The sequence below is a fragment of the Myodes glareolus genome, chromosome 1 (assembly GCF_982192425.1).
Source record: "Myodes glareolus chromosome 1, mMyoGla1.1, whole genome shotgun sequence".
Classification (NCBI taxonomy): domain Eukaryota; kingdom Metazoa; phylum Chordata; class Mammalia; order Rodentia; family Cricetidae; genus Myodes; species Myodes glareolus.
The window spans coordinates 34052588-34068491 of record NC_142026.1 but is presented as its reverse complement, the minus strand read 5'-3'; the positions used below and the strand labels follow the sequence as shown (position 1 = coordinate 34068491).

At 42.8% G+C, this 15904-nt stretch overlaps 1 protein-coding gene across 11 annotated transcripts in view; it reads left to right on the top strand.

The window, feature by feature from the left end:
* Positions 1–15904, top strand: part of Hdac4 (histone deacetylase 4) — a 258455-nt gene that overhangs the window by 114348 nt on the left and 128203 nt on the right. The gene's annotated exons all lie outside the window — the stretch shown is intronic.

Sequence of the window (15904 nt, the reverse complement as noted above, 5' to 3'; positions counted from 1 at the left end):
AAAAAAAAGCTACTCGTGGTAAAAGTGGTCTTGGTGATTAGGTGAACTTGGTGTTATTTAGTACACAGCTGTGTTTACTTTCATGTTTACTGTTTTATCTTAGCATTGCATTGATCATCTCACTCCACCATGGATATGACTTTTCTTCATTGTGAAGTAATCCTTTAGTTGTGATTTCTGAGTGGTAAACAAATATTTTTTAGTTTTATTTATTTTATATGTATAAATGTTCTGCCTGTGTGTGTGTGTGTGTGTGCTTGATTCTTGTCGAGGCCAGAAGATGGCATCAAATGCCTGGTACTGGAGGTTCAGGTGCTTTTTGAGCCACCATGTGAATGCTGGGAACTGAACTTGGGTCCTCTGCAAATAGCAAATGTTCCTAACTCCTGAGCCATCTCTCCAGCTCCCAGTAAACAATTTTTGTTTGTCTGAAAGTGCCTCTCCCCTCTCCCTGCTTTTTTGAATATAAGTTTAGTTGAGTACAGAAATAAAGTTAGCTTCACCTTTTAGCAGTTTGAGGGTGCTTCTTTATCTTTTATTCTTTTTTCCTTCTTCCACTGCTCTAGAAAGTAGTTTTCAGTCCAGCTACTCTTTTATCTTCCACCTCCAAAAATTCAATTAATATGTTGTTCTCAGATAGAGGAAATATTAGATACTATCCTTGATTGTAACCAAAAGATGAAGCATCAACCCAGCTTTCTTTTTTGTTTTTCATGGTTAACCTGCCATGCTGTCTCAGTATTATATAGATATCTTCCCATGTTGATGTTTAGATATTTTGCTGTAAAACATCTAGATGCTGGTTTGTACTTGCTTATACTACTTACAGATCTAAAGTTTGTGAATTCTAGAATTTTGCGTTATTGAGCTTTATATTTGTATTTTTACTTCAGTAATTCACACTAGGTCTGTATTGCCCGTCTCACTCATTTACTAATTACTCACTCTTTCCTTTTCCTTGTTCATTTACTTTTGTAACATTACAGTTGTCTAGGTCTGTAGTCTTGTTCTCTATTTTTCCCTCTAACTATATCTAATAATCAATTCTAGAAATTGCTTTTATTCTTACTGTTTAAAAATTTGTGTTAAAGTCTGCCTTAAAAAAAACCCTAACTGGGCAGTTGTGGAACATGCCTTTAATCCCAGCACTAAGGGAAAAGAGCCAGCCTAGTCTACAGAGGGAGTTAGTTCCAGGACAGCCAGGGCTACACAGAGAAAAACTGCCTCAAAAACAAAACAAAAACCTGCTTTCTCTCTCTCTTTTTTTCTTTCTAGGTTCCTTTTTTCCATTATAACTATTATTGTTTTTGAAAACACCTGTCTGTCTGTCTGTCTGTCCAATGTATATCGGTGTTGCCTGCATCTATGTCTGTGTGAGGGTGCTAGGTCCTCTGGAACTGGAGTTAGAGACAGCTGTGAACTGTCATGTGGGTGTTAGGAATTGAACCTGGGTCCTCTGGAAGAGCAGTCAGTGTTCTTAACTGCTGAGTCATTTCTACAGACCCTTATAATTATTATTCTTTAACTCTTGTTATTTAAATTTTTTATTACATTCGTATATTTTATTTTATGTGTTTTGCTTGCATGTATGTATGTACACCATGTGTGTTATTGGTACCTGTGAGGTAAGAAAAAGGCATCAGATCTCCTAAGAATGGAGTTAAAGATGATTGTGAACCAACATGTGGGTACTGAAAACCAAACCTGAGTCCTCTGTAAGAGCAAAAAGTACACTTAATTTCCATGTCATCTCTCCATCCCCTTTAACTTTTATTATTAAGTATATGATATGAATATATATATATTTATTGAAAATAGATTCTTATCTCATATAATATACCCTGATTATGATCTTCTCTACTGACCTTCTATTTGGCTCCACCCACTCTCTATATCTTATTAGAAAAGAATAGGCTTCTAAGAAATAATAATAAAAGGTAGCAAAATAAAATGTAATAAAACAAAAACTATCATATAGAAGTTTGTCAAGACAAACCAACAGAAGGAAAAGAGCCCAAGAGAAGGCACAAGGATCCGAGACCCACTTGTGTGCGCACTCAGAAATCCCATAAAAACACTAAACTGAAAGACATAATGTATCTACAGAGGACCTGATACAGAGCCATGCAGGCCCTATGCATGCTGCTTCAGTCCCTGTGAGTTCATGTGAGCTTTGATTATATTGATTTACAGCAATAGTTCTCAACCTGTGGGTTGTGACCCCTTTGGGGCCAAATGATCCTTTCATAGGGGTCGCAAATCAGATATCCTGCATATTAGATAATTACAGTACAATTTATAACAACAAAATTAGAGTTATGATGTAGCAATGGAAATAATTCTATGGTTGGGGGTTACCACAACATGAGGATCTGTACAAAAGGGTTACTGCATTTGGAAAGTTGAAAATCACTGTTTTAAAGGATCTTGTTTTAAAGGGCCTTGTTTTCTTGCTGTCCTCAGTTCCTTCTGGCTCTAACACTCTTTCTTCTTCCTCTTCAGTGGGGTTCCCTAGGCCCTGAGAGGAGGGGTGTAATGGAAACTTCCCATTTAATGATGAGTGTTCCAACTTGTCTCTGTCCCCCATCTCTCTGTCTCTCTGTGTTTCTGTATCTCTGCTACCTGCCTGTCTCTTTCCCTCCCTCCCTCTCTCTCTATTCTTTGTCTCACTGTTTCTCTGTCTCTCTTTCAGTGTAATGTCTGACTGTGGGTCAGTGTGTTTGTTCCCATCTACCACAGAAGGAACCTTCTTTCCTGATGGTTGAGAAAGGTGCTGATCTATAAGCCATTAGGATTCATTTTATCACTACACTTTTTTTTTAAAGACCAATAGTATTTAGTTTTATCCATAGTCCCTGACCTAGCTAGTCTCTGGTTCTTGGTAACCCAAACCAGTATTGAATTACATCTCATAGAGTGGGCCTTACGTTAAATCATTCATTGGTTGGTTACTCCCACAAGGTTTATGCCACCATTGTCCTAGCATATCTTGCAGATAGATAAATACAATTTATAATATATGTGTAAATATTAACTTATTTAATAACTTCTCTAAAATATCAATAATTAATATTCATGTTTTATAGACTCTTCCATTCCCTAACTATATTTGTAGCTGTATTACAGTTTATTTTTCTATTTTGTTGTTTTCTCTAATTTTTAGGTTGTGAGCTATTCTCACCATCATTTATAATTTTAAATTTTCATTGGAAGAACTCATCTAAAATACAACATTGCTCTCTGAAGAGCTGTTCTTGTTTTCATGGGACTCTCAGATTTCCCAGATTCTGGACGAGTTTTACTTTAACTCTTGTACCTGGGGTTCCAGAACTACCCAAATAATGATCCAGGAGGCCATCTCCAACATGAACACGGGTTTGGGGGACCCAGCCTGCAGAGATTTTTTTTTCTCTGTTTCCCTGGCCTGGTTGAGAGAATTCTCTAGAGCAGCCCATGAGAATTCTGTCCTTGCCTGGAACCTCTGTTCTAGCTCTACAAAGTCACTTGCATGGCCCACTAGGTGGAATATATGGCCTACTAGGTAAGCATTTTTGTCTGTAAGCTACCCTGTAGCCATTGAGTCATGGTTTGGAAGCCAGGTGGCCTATACTATACTGCCAAAACCTTGCTACCACCGTTTGCGGTTGTCTTGTGGAACCTGCAGGTGAAATCCACATCCTGTCAGTGACATTAGAGTAGTTCATAGACAATAGCAAATTGCTTCTCCTGGTGCTAGCTCTATCTTTAGATGATTAAAATAGAACACAATACAATGAAATTGCTGTATTTTTAGAAGCTGAATTTTGGTTGTCTAAAAGGAATAATGTCACCTTAGTTAGGCCCAGCATGGAGAAGTTGTGAGAGTCCATCCATACTGTGCATAATGGAAATGTGATGTTGATTGCTAGAGTTTGCAGACTTGGTTGGGCACGCTGTCTTTGTTGGGGTGAGTCGTGTGCTATGGGATTCTTGCTTTAAACAGCCAGGATGTACCCAGTTCAGTGGGAGAGCATTTTATTAAGAGTCCAGAAAGCAAATGGAAATGTGTGGAGATGGAGGCCAGGCTGAAGTCACCCTGTGATCATGGCCTTAAGTAGTGTTTGGTAGGATGGGAACTATACACACTTTGCCTAACATGTTGGCAATCATGGTGACATTTACATGCTATGATGTGTCCTTCCTTTTAAATACAATTATGTTTTGGAAAATTTAAAAAGATATAATGAAATCAATGTGCTCTGCACTGTTAGAACAAAAATTAAGGAAAGTTTTGTGACATTTTAAAAGCTGACTATGTATTAGAACCCAAGAACTTCTTTCCACTCTGCATCTCTCCCCCTCTTCCCCTAAGGAAGGCTCTTCAGAGATACAGGAGGTCTCGAGGGACTAGAAGTGCTGAGGGCCACACACTTGCCCTGGAGTTCATCCAGTCTTATTGGTTACCTAAGTTGACAAAGTCCAGATGAACCTTGAGCTTCATAGTAGGGTCTGAACAGACCTAGGTCAAGAATCCTTCCTGTTTCCAGGACTTCCATTTGATTTGAAGATCTCTCCCAGAATAATTTACTAGATTGGATTTCCAGTTCCTACTCTGGTCTTCATTCCAGGGTCTGCTGTAATGTAAGCCAATCTTAGTCTACTAGAAGTCATCTTTCTGGTCAGAGCAGACAAGCTGGGCAGACCCTGCTGGCTTCCAGGAAGAAAGCTCTTTTCTAGTTGCTTTTCAGGGAGGAGAACCAGATGTCAGCAGCACTGTTGACAGCACACAGAGTTTATAAGATACTCCTAGATGGTTGACCTGTAACAGGAACAGTATTGTGTCAGCACGCCTAATTTCTGTACCAAAGTGAGCTGTTTGAGTCTTAGCCAGTGATGGCCCTGAAGTGGCAGAGCAGTAATGGGAACTGCAGACACTTAGTCTAGCAGGGAAGGCAGTGTCCTCAGATTCTGGAATCTTCAATCTGCCATTTATTGTTGCTCCCTGATGTTTTCAGCAGGAAGGACTGAGGTCCTGCATAGCATCCTCTCCTGGAGACCTGAGTGCTGGGGTTTAGAATGATGGGATTGCTTAATGGTTTCTCCAAGGCCCCTGGAGAGCAGGCTTTAGTTTGGTCTGCTCCTAAAAGTGATATTCAGAGCTGTAAAGTTGAAACAGGCATTTCATTTAGTTAGAGGATACCTCTTAACCTTTATGGGAACACAGAACAGCCATTTCTTCTATTACACGGCTTGACTTGCTGTCATAGCCATTATGGAGATACTGGTCCAAGAGGTAGTACAGACCTAGGACTTACCTTCCAGATAAGAGTAACACACCAAGACAGTCACCCTGTACTTAGTCATATCTCAGTCAGAGAGCACAAGCTACAGTGAGGCAAACAAGAGAACCAGAATAAAGCAACCAGCTCCATGTGGATCTCACTGCACACTCATTCTTGCACAAGCCTGGGTGGAATGTGTAGAAAATAGATTGCAGTATGCCACTGTGTCTTTCTTTTGAAACTCTATTTCAGAAGGCCAGAGCTTAGCCCAGGATGGGGATGTGTTTTGTACTTGTTCAGGGCAGAGCAGGTAAAACCAAACTACACCAGGGGGTTTTAGGGATTGTGAAATTTGAGCCCTTGAACAAATCCTAAACATTGTGGTTTTGTTTTTCTGAGAAAAGCATAACGACCCAAGGAAGAGTAGAGGTGTTCTTCAAAGCACTGAACAGGTCTCCAAGAGTCAGCAAACACTGTCATTCATGTTCTTTTCCCTGTGTGCTTGGTGCCTCTCCAGGTCTCTGCCTTCTGCACCTCTAAAGGTGGCATGACCTGACCAAGCCGTATAAAGACTACCAGATAGTCCTAAAGGATTGCCTTTCAGAGTAGGACCCCAGAGAATACCCCTCCAGCTCCTTGGTGACTTGGTGTTGGCCTCAGTTCTGGGGTTCTGGAAGAGCTCCCCCAGCCTCTTTCCCATGCCCACTTTACTCTTTAGTCCTGTGGCTCTAGTTTATCTCCTTCAAGGCATCTGAATGAGTCCCATGATCCTCATCATAGCTCTGGGACACACAAGCATGACTCTTGCCCTACTGTGTCCTGTTTCATCCTCTGCTTGTGGCTTACTCCTCCTGGAGGGCACTTTCTGGTGCCCCTTACATTACTCTTTCTTGTGTGTTCTTCAGATACCTGCTTAGAGGCTACAAGCTCACATGGGCCCCTCACATGCTTTTGTCTAAAGCAATAATGACTCAGTCTCTAGCACTGATACCACACTGTCTTGTTACTAGACCTTTTGGCTATTGGGAGTTTGGGGAGCCAGGACTTGGTATTTCTCAGAGTGTATCCTTCATATCCTGCCAGCTGCTCAGCACTCACTGTGTGAGTGCAGTCATGACCAAGTGATGGCATGCCCTCTGTGCTTAGTGCCCTGTGTACATACCAGTGGTCTGAATGCTGCATGGGAAGCTGGTCTGCAACCTGCTCAGTGCAAAGTTTTTCTTCTCATTTATTTTGGGACAAGGGCAGTAATTGTCCTTTTCCCTGGCGAGGACTAAGCTCAGGTGCAGGAAGCTCTTAGGCAGTGCCTGACTGGTGAAAGCATGAGCTTCTGTGAGGCTCCCAATTCAGGACAGAGGCTCGGTACTGTGAAGAGCCTATAAGGCCAGTGTAGAAAAGAAAATGCATTTTTAGTGAATTGAAGGGCATAGTATTTCACAGAATTCCAGGAGAGGAAGTTTTTTTTTTTTTTTTAACCCAGGTGGCCTTCTAGTAGAAGGGAAAGTGCTCATGCAGTCAACATTGACCCAGTGAGACCCCATGGTCAGCCCACACACACCCTGAGTACTTGCTGAAATTCCCTGTGTGCTAGCCTCCTTCTCTTTTCTTCTGGCATCCAAGGCAGACCAGTCTTTCTGAAAGGCATTTTCAATACGAAAGCCAAGAGCACTGCAGGGCAAGCACAATGCAAAGTGGGTGCCCTCAGCACTGTCCAGCCACAGGGTGAGCTGCCTCTGACTTCCTCTAATGGCTGGCTAGGGTTTGTTGTTGTGGATTAGTGACTCATTGTTTGTTACCATCTACCTATTTTTTTTTTAACTTCCTGTCACTTAACCACAGACACCTTTAACTAACTTGCGCTATTTAACAGTGTAGAAAGTGTTTTGAAGGTAGGTTCATCCATAAAGTAGTTTTGATTGCTGACTCATACATTGCAGGGAGTCTTGCACTCCTATCAGATGCTTTGGCATCATCAGGTAGGAGCAGCTTAGGGAGGGGCTAGCCTAATCTCTGACTGAACTCAGATCATGGGCTTCCCTCTTTGTAAGTCAACTGAACTTCTCATATCAGCCAGTCTTGGTCAGCTCAACAGACGAGGAAGTCCACCTGGAGGCTGGTTCTGCAAGATTGGTGTAGCTGGGCATGTCTGACCCTAAACCCCGCAGGCCACAAGACCCCAGGTCACAGCCGTCACCCTCTCACCAGGCTCGTTTTAAAAGTGTTGTTTCAGAAAAATAGGAGTTGGCAGGAAAAGAGAGGCTGCAGCTAACAGAGATGGACAGCTGGTGTCTAGAGTAGGGAAGTTGTTCACCAGTGGCATCAGAGCTCGGACTGCATCTTTGCTTGAGATAACTGTGTCCCTGTCCCTTTTCCCTGCCTGACTGAAGGTGCCTATATTGAGAGCTGCTGCACAGAGGTCAGGAGTCTGTGGGTGCTGCTGTACTCTCCTTTGTAGTTGTCACCCATCACTTGTCATACAAGTTCTGGGAAACATGCACATCTCTTTCCTCTCCTTTCCTTTTAAACTGCCTTGAAACACTGTACCCAGTTGGTTTCCCATACAGGGCAGCTGGATGTGTTCTTGAGCATGGAGATGAGTGCTGTTTGCAGAACTGGCTGAGAGATTATCTCCTGATCTGTGAGCTCACTTATAGATGTCTGATGGGTCATCCTGTTCTCTGAGGAAGACCTGTTCCTGGAAAGAAATCGGAGAGAGCCACTGTGTAGCTTTTACTACAAGACATCTGCCACTGGTCAGGAGAGGATGGACCCAGGCTGTGGGAACCATTTAGGCTAAGATGTTTCTTTTGAATATTCCTTTGCTCCCTTGCTGTTAACCACCTGCTGGTTCAGTCAGTGCTTGTTGAGCCTCTGACACACCTGGCTATGGGCTCTGTGCCAGGACCCGAGGTCCCGAGGCCAAGCCTGTTCTCCGCCTGGACAGTCTGCCTATGGATGTGTTATGTTCTACACATGTTTCTCTTTGAACATGTTGTTTGTTCCTTGTTTCTAGAGCTTCTTGACTGTGTAGGTATGTCATTTTTCCATATTTATATCTTCCTAGAGAAAATTTCCTGAGTGCTATCCAGCTTTCGGTTCTTTGTGGCTCAGGCCTGACCATGCTTTCCTTTGTGTGCAAATTTAGGCTTCTGTGTGGTGTCTAAGTGTCTGGGCAGAGGCCTTTTTATTTATTTGTTTATTTATTTATTTGTTTATTGTGCTTTGTCCTAGTTGATCTGACTGAGCATGTTCTAAAGAGAGCATTGCCCTATACAGTGAGCCTGCCTGGTGATTTGACACAAGCCAAATATGCTACCTGTGCTAAGATAGAACTTTGGAGAACCATGAATAGCCAGGCTAAGGACCAGTCTGCCTACTACCACTTCATATCAGCCAATCTCAGTCAGCTCAACAGAGGAGAAAGCCTACCTGGAGGGTAGTTCTGCAGGATTGATGTAGCTGGGCATGATATGTGTTGGTGGTCCTGGGCTTCTGTGTTGTGTTCTTTTCACACCTTAGAAGTTCAGCACCTGCTTGTAGATTGACCAGGAGCGAGCAATGCGCACTCATTGGCCAGCATGGGACTGGCAATACACTAAAGAACATGGTAACGTTAGTGAGAAGAGAAGCTAGACAGGTTTCATTCGTTTGAAGAAGGGAAGGCCTATCTTTATTCTTGGCTCTTCAAGAAAAAATTTTAAAGGATTTAAATGAAAGGACCGTGATCCCTGCCTCCCTCTCTTTAAGGCCCTGGAATTCTTTGCCATGCCTACTTCATACACCCTGCCTTACTTAGGTCCTGAGCCTATCAGGCAAATCCAGATGCCATCACACTCCCATGTATGCTTAACAGTTTTAGAACCTCCAGTGTGAAAATAATTTAAGCTCATAGACACTGCACCTCAGATATTGAGTGTTGACGATCCACTGGGGCAGTGCAGTCTGTGCAGTCTGATCTCCCTCTCAGTTCAGGGCCGGGGCAGTAAGCCCAGCTCCTGCTCAGCTCCAGGATCACAGTGGCCAGCTACCTCTGTAGTGCACTGGGGTTAAGGCATTTCATAGGTGAGAGCTGCTCATAAACCATGAGTATCTATTGTTGAGCAAGCATTTCCAACAAATTCCATTGTCACTGGGGTTCCATTTTAATAGCTGTTCTTTTCTCTTTTTTCCTTTCTCTTCAGTCACTTGTTCCAAACAGGATGAAAAAAATCATCCCTGACTGGTTCCCCTCCCTCCTCCTCTCCCCACTGAGGCTGGAGCTAGTTGTGATTCTTAGGGGGAAAACAGCAAGAACACCTCATAGGTTATCCTTGACATTTTAAATGTCTGCCTGATTACCCCAAAGGAAAAATAGTGCTTAGAGAAAGAAATTCTTTCTTCCATTTTCATTTTCTCTAATAAATACACATAAACTATGTTGGGCATGCCTGAGGAATTCACGACACTTACTCATTAAAGTTTAATTCCTATTAATGGGCAGATGCGAGCTTTATTATAGAACTTTGGTATTTCTCAATAACCTGTGTGGCAAGAAAAAGCAGAACTTAATGGATTGGGGCACTCAAGGCTATTAGTGAAATTCACACAGGGAGGAGCCGAGTTTATTGAAAGCTGAGCCTGGTTTTAGCTGGGTGTGCAATCCTCTCTTGCCTGGAAGGGGCTGTGGAGTAAAGGGACATGGGGGCTGGGAGTGCTCAGCAGAGGAGGGTAGTAGGGTATAGTTTTGCTGGGGAATCCGGTTGCTGGCCGTTTCTGTCTCTGAACCATTCATGACAGACTTGTATAAGTTAACTGAATGATTTATCTTGGAGCCAGTAGAATCCTACCCATGATCACATTGGTAAGGTCAAGGGAGACAGTGACCTGACCATGGACCAAGGGGATGGTGTGCTGGCCACTGAATCCAAACAAATCCAGTAAAGCCACTGTTGGGCAAGGAAGCAGTGAGCAGTGCTCATACTGCAGAGGCCACAGGCTGCTATTCTCATGGCCAGGACTCCTAGGAGAAGGAGACGGTGGGTGGGTGGGGGTTCACTTCTATTCAGACAACAGTAAGCCATTTATGTTCCTTCTTTGTTCAGTAGATCATTTTTGTGATTTTTTTTTGTCCTAGGCTGTGTGAGCTAACCTATTTTTTCAAATTTACTTTATTTTTATATGTTTACTTCGAATGTGCATGCATTTGTGTGTTTTGTGTATACTACAACATGTGTGTACAAATCAGAGAACAATTTTTGGGAGTCAGCTTTTCCTTCCATCATCTGGGTCCCAGAGATTGAACTTAGATTGTCAGGCTTAGGGCAAGGTACCTTTACCCCCCTGAACCATCATGCTGCCCCTAACCTATTTTCAAAAAAAGAAATGTTTCTCCCTGCTACCTAGTTTAATAAGACACATACATACACAAATACCCTTAACTCAGGAATTCTCCCTTTCTCATTAAGTCAGATTTTAGTTCAACATCAGCATGTTTGTATCTTGCAACTTCACATCCTAGAGCATGTTGCAGTTTTTCTCAGCCAAATGGTTCCTGTCGTAAGGTAACATTGGGTGCTTCCTTTTGTCCCTTGTGTGGTAAGCCAGGCAGTGGCTGGTGGCAGTGCCCTCTCACCTTTTACAAGAACTCAGTGGTTGGAACAAAAAATAAAAGGAGCAAGGGTGGATCTGAAAGGAGTGGGATCATTTCCTCTGTGTGTGTAGAGCAAGAACTGAGCTCTCTAGGGGTTGGGCTAGGCCAACAAGAAAGAAAAAGGAGAAATAGGAAATGTCTTCACCCAGATCTCTGAGACAGATCTGTTATTTCCCTGCTTTGAAGATGAATAGGAGTGTGAAGTGTAGCCTGTGGAGCCCAAGGTTGTGTGCATATGGCAGAGCCAGGCCTGGAACCATGTCTAGGTACCTTTCAAGGTTCTTCATAACTATCTGGAAATCAGATTTCAACCTATATTTTGTTGGACACATCGTATTTGTGCCATGTAAGGGCCCTTGATGTGATGTGATATGAATAGCTGTCTTCCTCTCAAGTGTACTCATGGGAATTGGGAAAGGACATGGACTGACTAGTCCTGTTTAACATTGTCAGGAGCATCAGAACAAAGAAACCTGAGGAGATAAAAATCTGTGTTTTGTGAGCAACGGCTGGCATAAACCATCTTAAAGTAGGTGCTAACAAGGTGGGACAGAGTACACAGAGAATCAGACCACCTTTATTCTTGAAACCCACTGGTGTAAAGATTGTTTTTAAAGAGTTCAGTGGGCTGAAAGACTTAATACCAGCAGACCAAATTATGGCTGCCACTTATCCATAGGTTCTTTATTAACCGTATGTCTAAAAACATCTTCAGGAGAAAGAACACACTATTCATTCATCATCATAAATACCTCGGCCTTTCCTGTATCAAACAGTCTCCTACCAAGTAGCTTTAGTATATTTCTTGTTTGATTGTCAAAGTGGGTTGTAGTGTGACACTAAGCCTGAGAAGAGTGTGAAAGATTTGACTCCAGAGTGGAGGGGATTTCCTCACTCTAACTTCTTACTGTCTCTGACCTCAACTAACTTGATCAGGTCTTTTCCCAAGGGAAACAACATTGCCTGCATTTGAGATATTTCCAGATGGAGGGAGGAGTTTCAGTGGTCTGGATTGAAGCAGAATAGTTAAATACATCAAGTAAACATACCTGATTAAAGATTAGTATTGGCAAACCAGAAACACCAGGCAGCTTCCTCAGCATGGTAAAAGTTACCAGTCAGAAACCTACAACAGGTGCTATGCTTCTTGCCAGGAAGACTAGAAACAGAGCAAGGAGTCCTTTGCCACTCTCTTAATGCTGTTAGCCCCAGCCCAGTACTGTAAGACAAAGCAACATAAAGTTTGGAAAGGGAGCAACAGGACTGCCACTTTCAATGTCGAGAGCTTGAGGGAAGCGATGCGTGGAAGGGTCAGAGTTTAACAAGATCCAAGGATGCCCATCGCTCATATGAACCAGCGAACTAAAGTAGACATTTAAAATGTTTAAACAGTTTTAAAACTTTAATGTTTTAATAATGTTTTTTTAATATTGTAGTGAAAATATCAAACACTTAGAGAGTTTGACACCAAATACTTTAAAGCAACTCTGAGAGACTTAATAGGGTCACAGGCGCAACCAGGCTGTGGTTCTCTTCTGTGTGGGAGCAGTGGGAAGTTCAGAAGCAGATTCCTGTGAATTTGATAGTGCAGGGGCCACCATTACTCTGGCTGCTTCTAGAGAAGAATGTATCAAAAACTGTACAGAACTTTTGTGGGCAGGAAGGTGTGGTGCTGGACGCAAGACCAGCAAGCTGACTGAACATGGAGATGCCAGCTGCAACACAGTAGTCTATTGACTGATGATAAAAGATCAGACCTCTTGGTCTGTTCTCATGGAAAACAAACAAGCAAAAACAACAAGAAACAAAGCATTGTGCTTCACCATGTCGTGTGCAACACACCCTGCACAGGATGCAATTAGCTTACTGTGAACAGCTGAATGAAGAAAGGCTCATGAAGAAACCCAAAGGAGGAGAGCTCTGCGAGTGACTCTGGGAGTTTCAGCCTCTTAGAGTTGACATGTGCTTGCAGATGATCCTCTTTTCAGAGTCGCTTCTTACCTTGGAGGCCAGCATGTCCTATCACAGTAGTGCTGAGTCCATGATTGGATTCCAACTGTCTTGAGGCTGGTACTCAAAGATGTGAAGATGCAGGACTAGGGATTTGGATACCATTTCTAGAGTGCAGCAGTCTCCCCAGTAAAAGAAAAACAAAATATGACTTTTGGTCCAGATCCTGGCGTTGGGCCCTTGAAGTCTTTGAGATTTTCTGAGCAGTAGAATGTCTTTGGTTCTTCTTCATTCATATCCAGTTTAGGCTAGTGAGATGACTTGGAGTCAGATTACTGGTCTGATTCCAGGATTGGAGCTGCCAACCCTACCCACTGATCTAGTATATAAAAGTGGGAGCAGGAAGGCTCGGTATTGGCTCATAAAATCTCTTGTCTGGTAAAGTTGAGTGTGTTGCCTGGTCTCTGAGCCAGGATGAGGGTGAGTGATCGCTGTTCTCGTTCCCTTTCTGATGCTGTGATAAACGGCCTAGCTGAAGCAATTCTTGGGAGAAAGGATTTGGCTTACATTTGCATCAGTGAGGGGAAGTCAAGGCAGGAACTCAGACAGCTAATCAGAGCACATCCACAGTCCAGAGTGGAGAGAAATGAGTGCATCTTTGCTGGCTGCTTGTATGCAGCTGGTTTTCTTCACTCTTAAATAGCTCAGAGCCCATCCATGAAATGGTGCTTCTTACATTCAAGGTGGGTTTTCTACGTCAATTAGCAATCAAAACAACCCCTCATGGACACTTCCACAGACCCACCTGATCTAGATAAGGTTAAGACTGCCTATCTGTGGATTATAGATCGTCACACTGACAGTTAAAACTAATCTCAAAACCATCCCAGTTCTATACCTATGGACTTTGGGGATCATGTACATCTTCATATGGGTGTTTATTTTTATCTTTAATAATAAACATGGAATGCAAAGACAGCTGCCCCCGAATTCATGAAGTTGTATTTCAAGATGTGAATGCCAAAACCACAGAGGGTACTGATTCCTGTAAGTGCTATTTTTTTCTGTCCATATGTACCAGTAATAAGGTTTAATTCATAAATCAAAAGAGTAACAGCTAACATATATAGGAAACCAAACATAACAAAGCATTCACGGAAGTTCTGTGTGTGATCCCTTTCAAAACACTGTCCCATATGCCACTCACCCTCTTATGGTAATAGTGAGGTGGACTAAGTGGGCTGTGCAGCTTCTCCTTGGTGTGCCTGAATTGCTCACATAACTGCTCTTGTGTTTTGTGACTGCTGTTAAGTAAAACAAGAGTTTCTTGAACACAGGCTTTGCAGTACCATGGCATTTGGCCTGGTAGGTAACAGAAACAGCTGCTCAATAGCTGAGTAACAAGTAGGCAGCGCATCCCCAGTGTGGATATGCAGGGCAAAGTTTGGCTTGCATCTTGGGAAAGAGAACTCAAGTTTTCATTCTGTATTCAGAATGAAATTTAAGATCCAAGCTTTTTGTTTGTTTCTAAAATAAGCTGTTATTATTGTTATCATTATTACTTTATATTTTAGACTTGAAGTTGCCCGAGTCTCTATATTAGGGTCAATGTGAGCAATACGTAGATAGTGTCAGAGTTAAATCAGAAGGTTCACTCAGCTGGTAGCAGAGTCAGTGGGTGTCGGGGTACAACATACACTGTTCTAGGACAGGCTGGAGCATGTCAAGCTTAAGGTCTGAATTAATTATATGTAGAATCCACGTTCTTTATCATTGTATTGTTGTCAGAGACGAGACAGCACTTTGTCTGCACGGTAAACATTATCCTGAAGGCTAAGAGACATACACCAGTAAAAAGCCAAGAGATCCTGTATATGGGCCAAGACTCAGTCACCCCACATTTTGATGAAAATATATAGGCACACAGAGAGACTTTGTCTGTGAAACTTAAACTGTGCACCAGCCACTTTGAAGTGTGAAGTTTCTTACGGGAGAGTAATAGGCACTTGTCTGTCATCTAGAGTCATTGGGCCTTCAGAGCTCAGAGCAGACACCAACTCAAGCCCACACTCCAGAAACGGCCCTTACACGTGCTGGCATACTGTACCAGGGTTGGAGTGACCCTAATTGGTCAGCTACTAAACCTGGGATTTTCCCAGATGGAAGTATAAGGTGGAAATAGAGGAGACTGGTAGAAGCCTTTTGCTGATGCAATGGTAGCAAGAACAAAAAGAACCCTAAGGGGTCCTCAGAGTAAGACTGAATGTTTCCCTGCACTTGCTCCTGACTTAGCCATTGGAAGCCTGTAACCAGCCTAGGTGGCCTTTGGATTTCATGGTGAATTTAAAATGTTTTAATATGTACATACACATACACCACATACACACATGCATGCATACATACGTACATGCCCCTTTTGGGGCATTTTACTGCTTTCTACAATGAACACTTACTTCTTTGCAGAAAAGAAAGGCTAAGGAAGTATTTTCTGCCCCTCAAGGTTTCTTTCTGAGCAATCATAAAGGTTTGAGGAGACTGTTGACTTTACAATTCTTAAGTCAGTCCGTCTCAGGTGGCCATGCTCTTAAGAAAGCCTTGAGCCTATAAGTGGCAGGGTGATTGTTTGGAACTAGTGGTTGCCTTAAAATGTGTGAGTGACTTCTGAGTCTTCCTTGGAGCATAGATTACAGTATCCCAGATAGGCTCAGTGGGCTTCTGACTATGATGAAATGCTAGAGTTGCTATACCTTGATTCTGAGTGGTCCGGAGGAGCAGTCCCATTCTGTCCTGTGTGATTCAGATGACCTCTTGCATGTTGCCATCTATTCTGTGAAAGGGAATGCTTTGGGTCTCCTGAGCCAAGGCTTCTTTCTGTCTTCAAGTTGGAATTCCTCCGAAGATGCACAGGTTGGCTCCCTTGCTTGGCTTGATGTTATCTGTTTGTTTTCTGCTTTGAAACCCTCTCTCTGGGAGCTGCATGACTGCCCTGTCATGGGTGAATGCTGCTGCAGGTCTGCAATGGCATGCATGTCACTGCAGAACAAGCGGATTTTAAAGGAAAAGT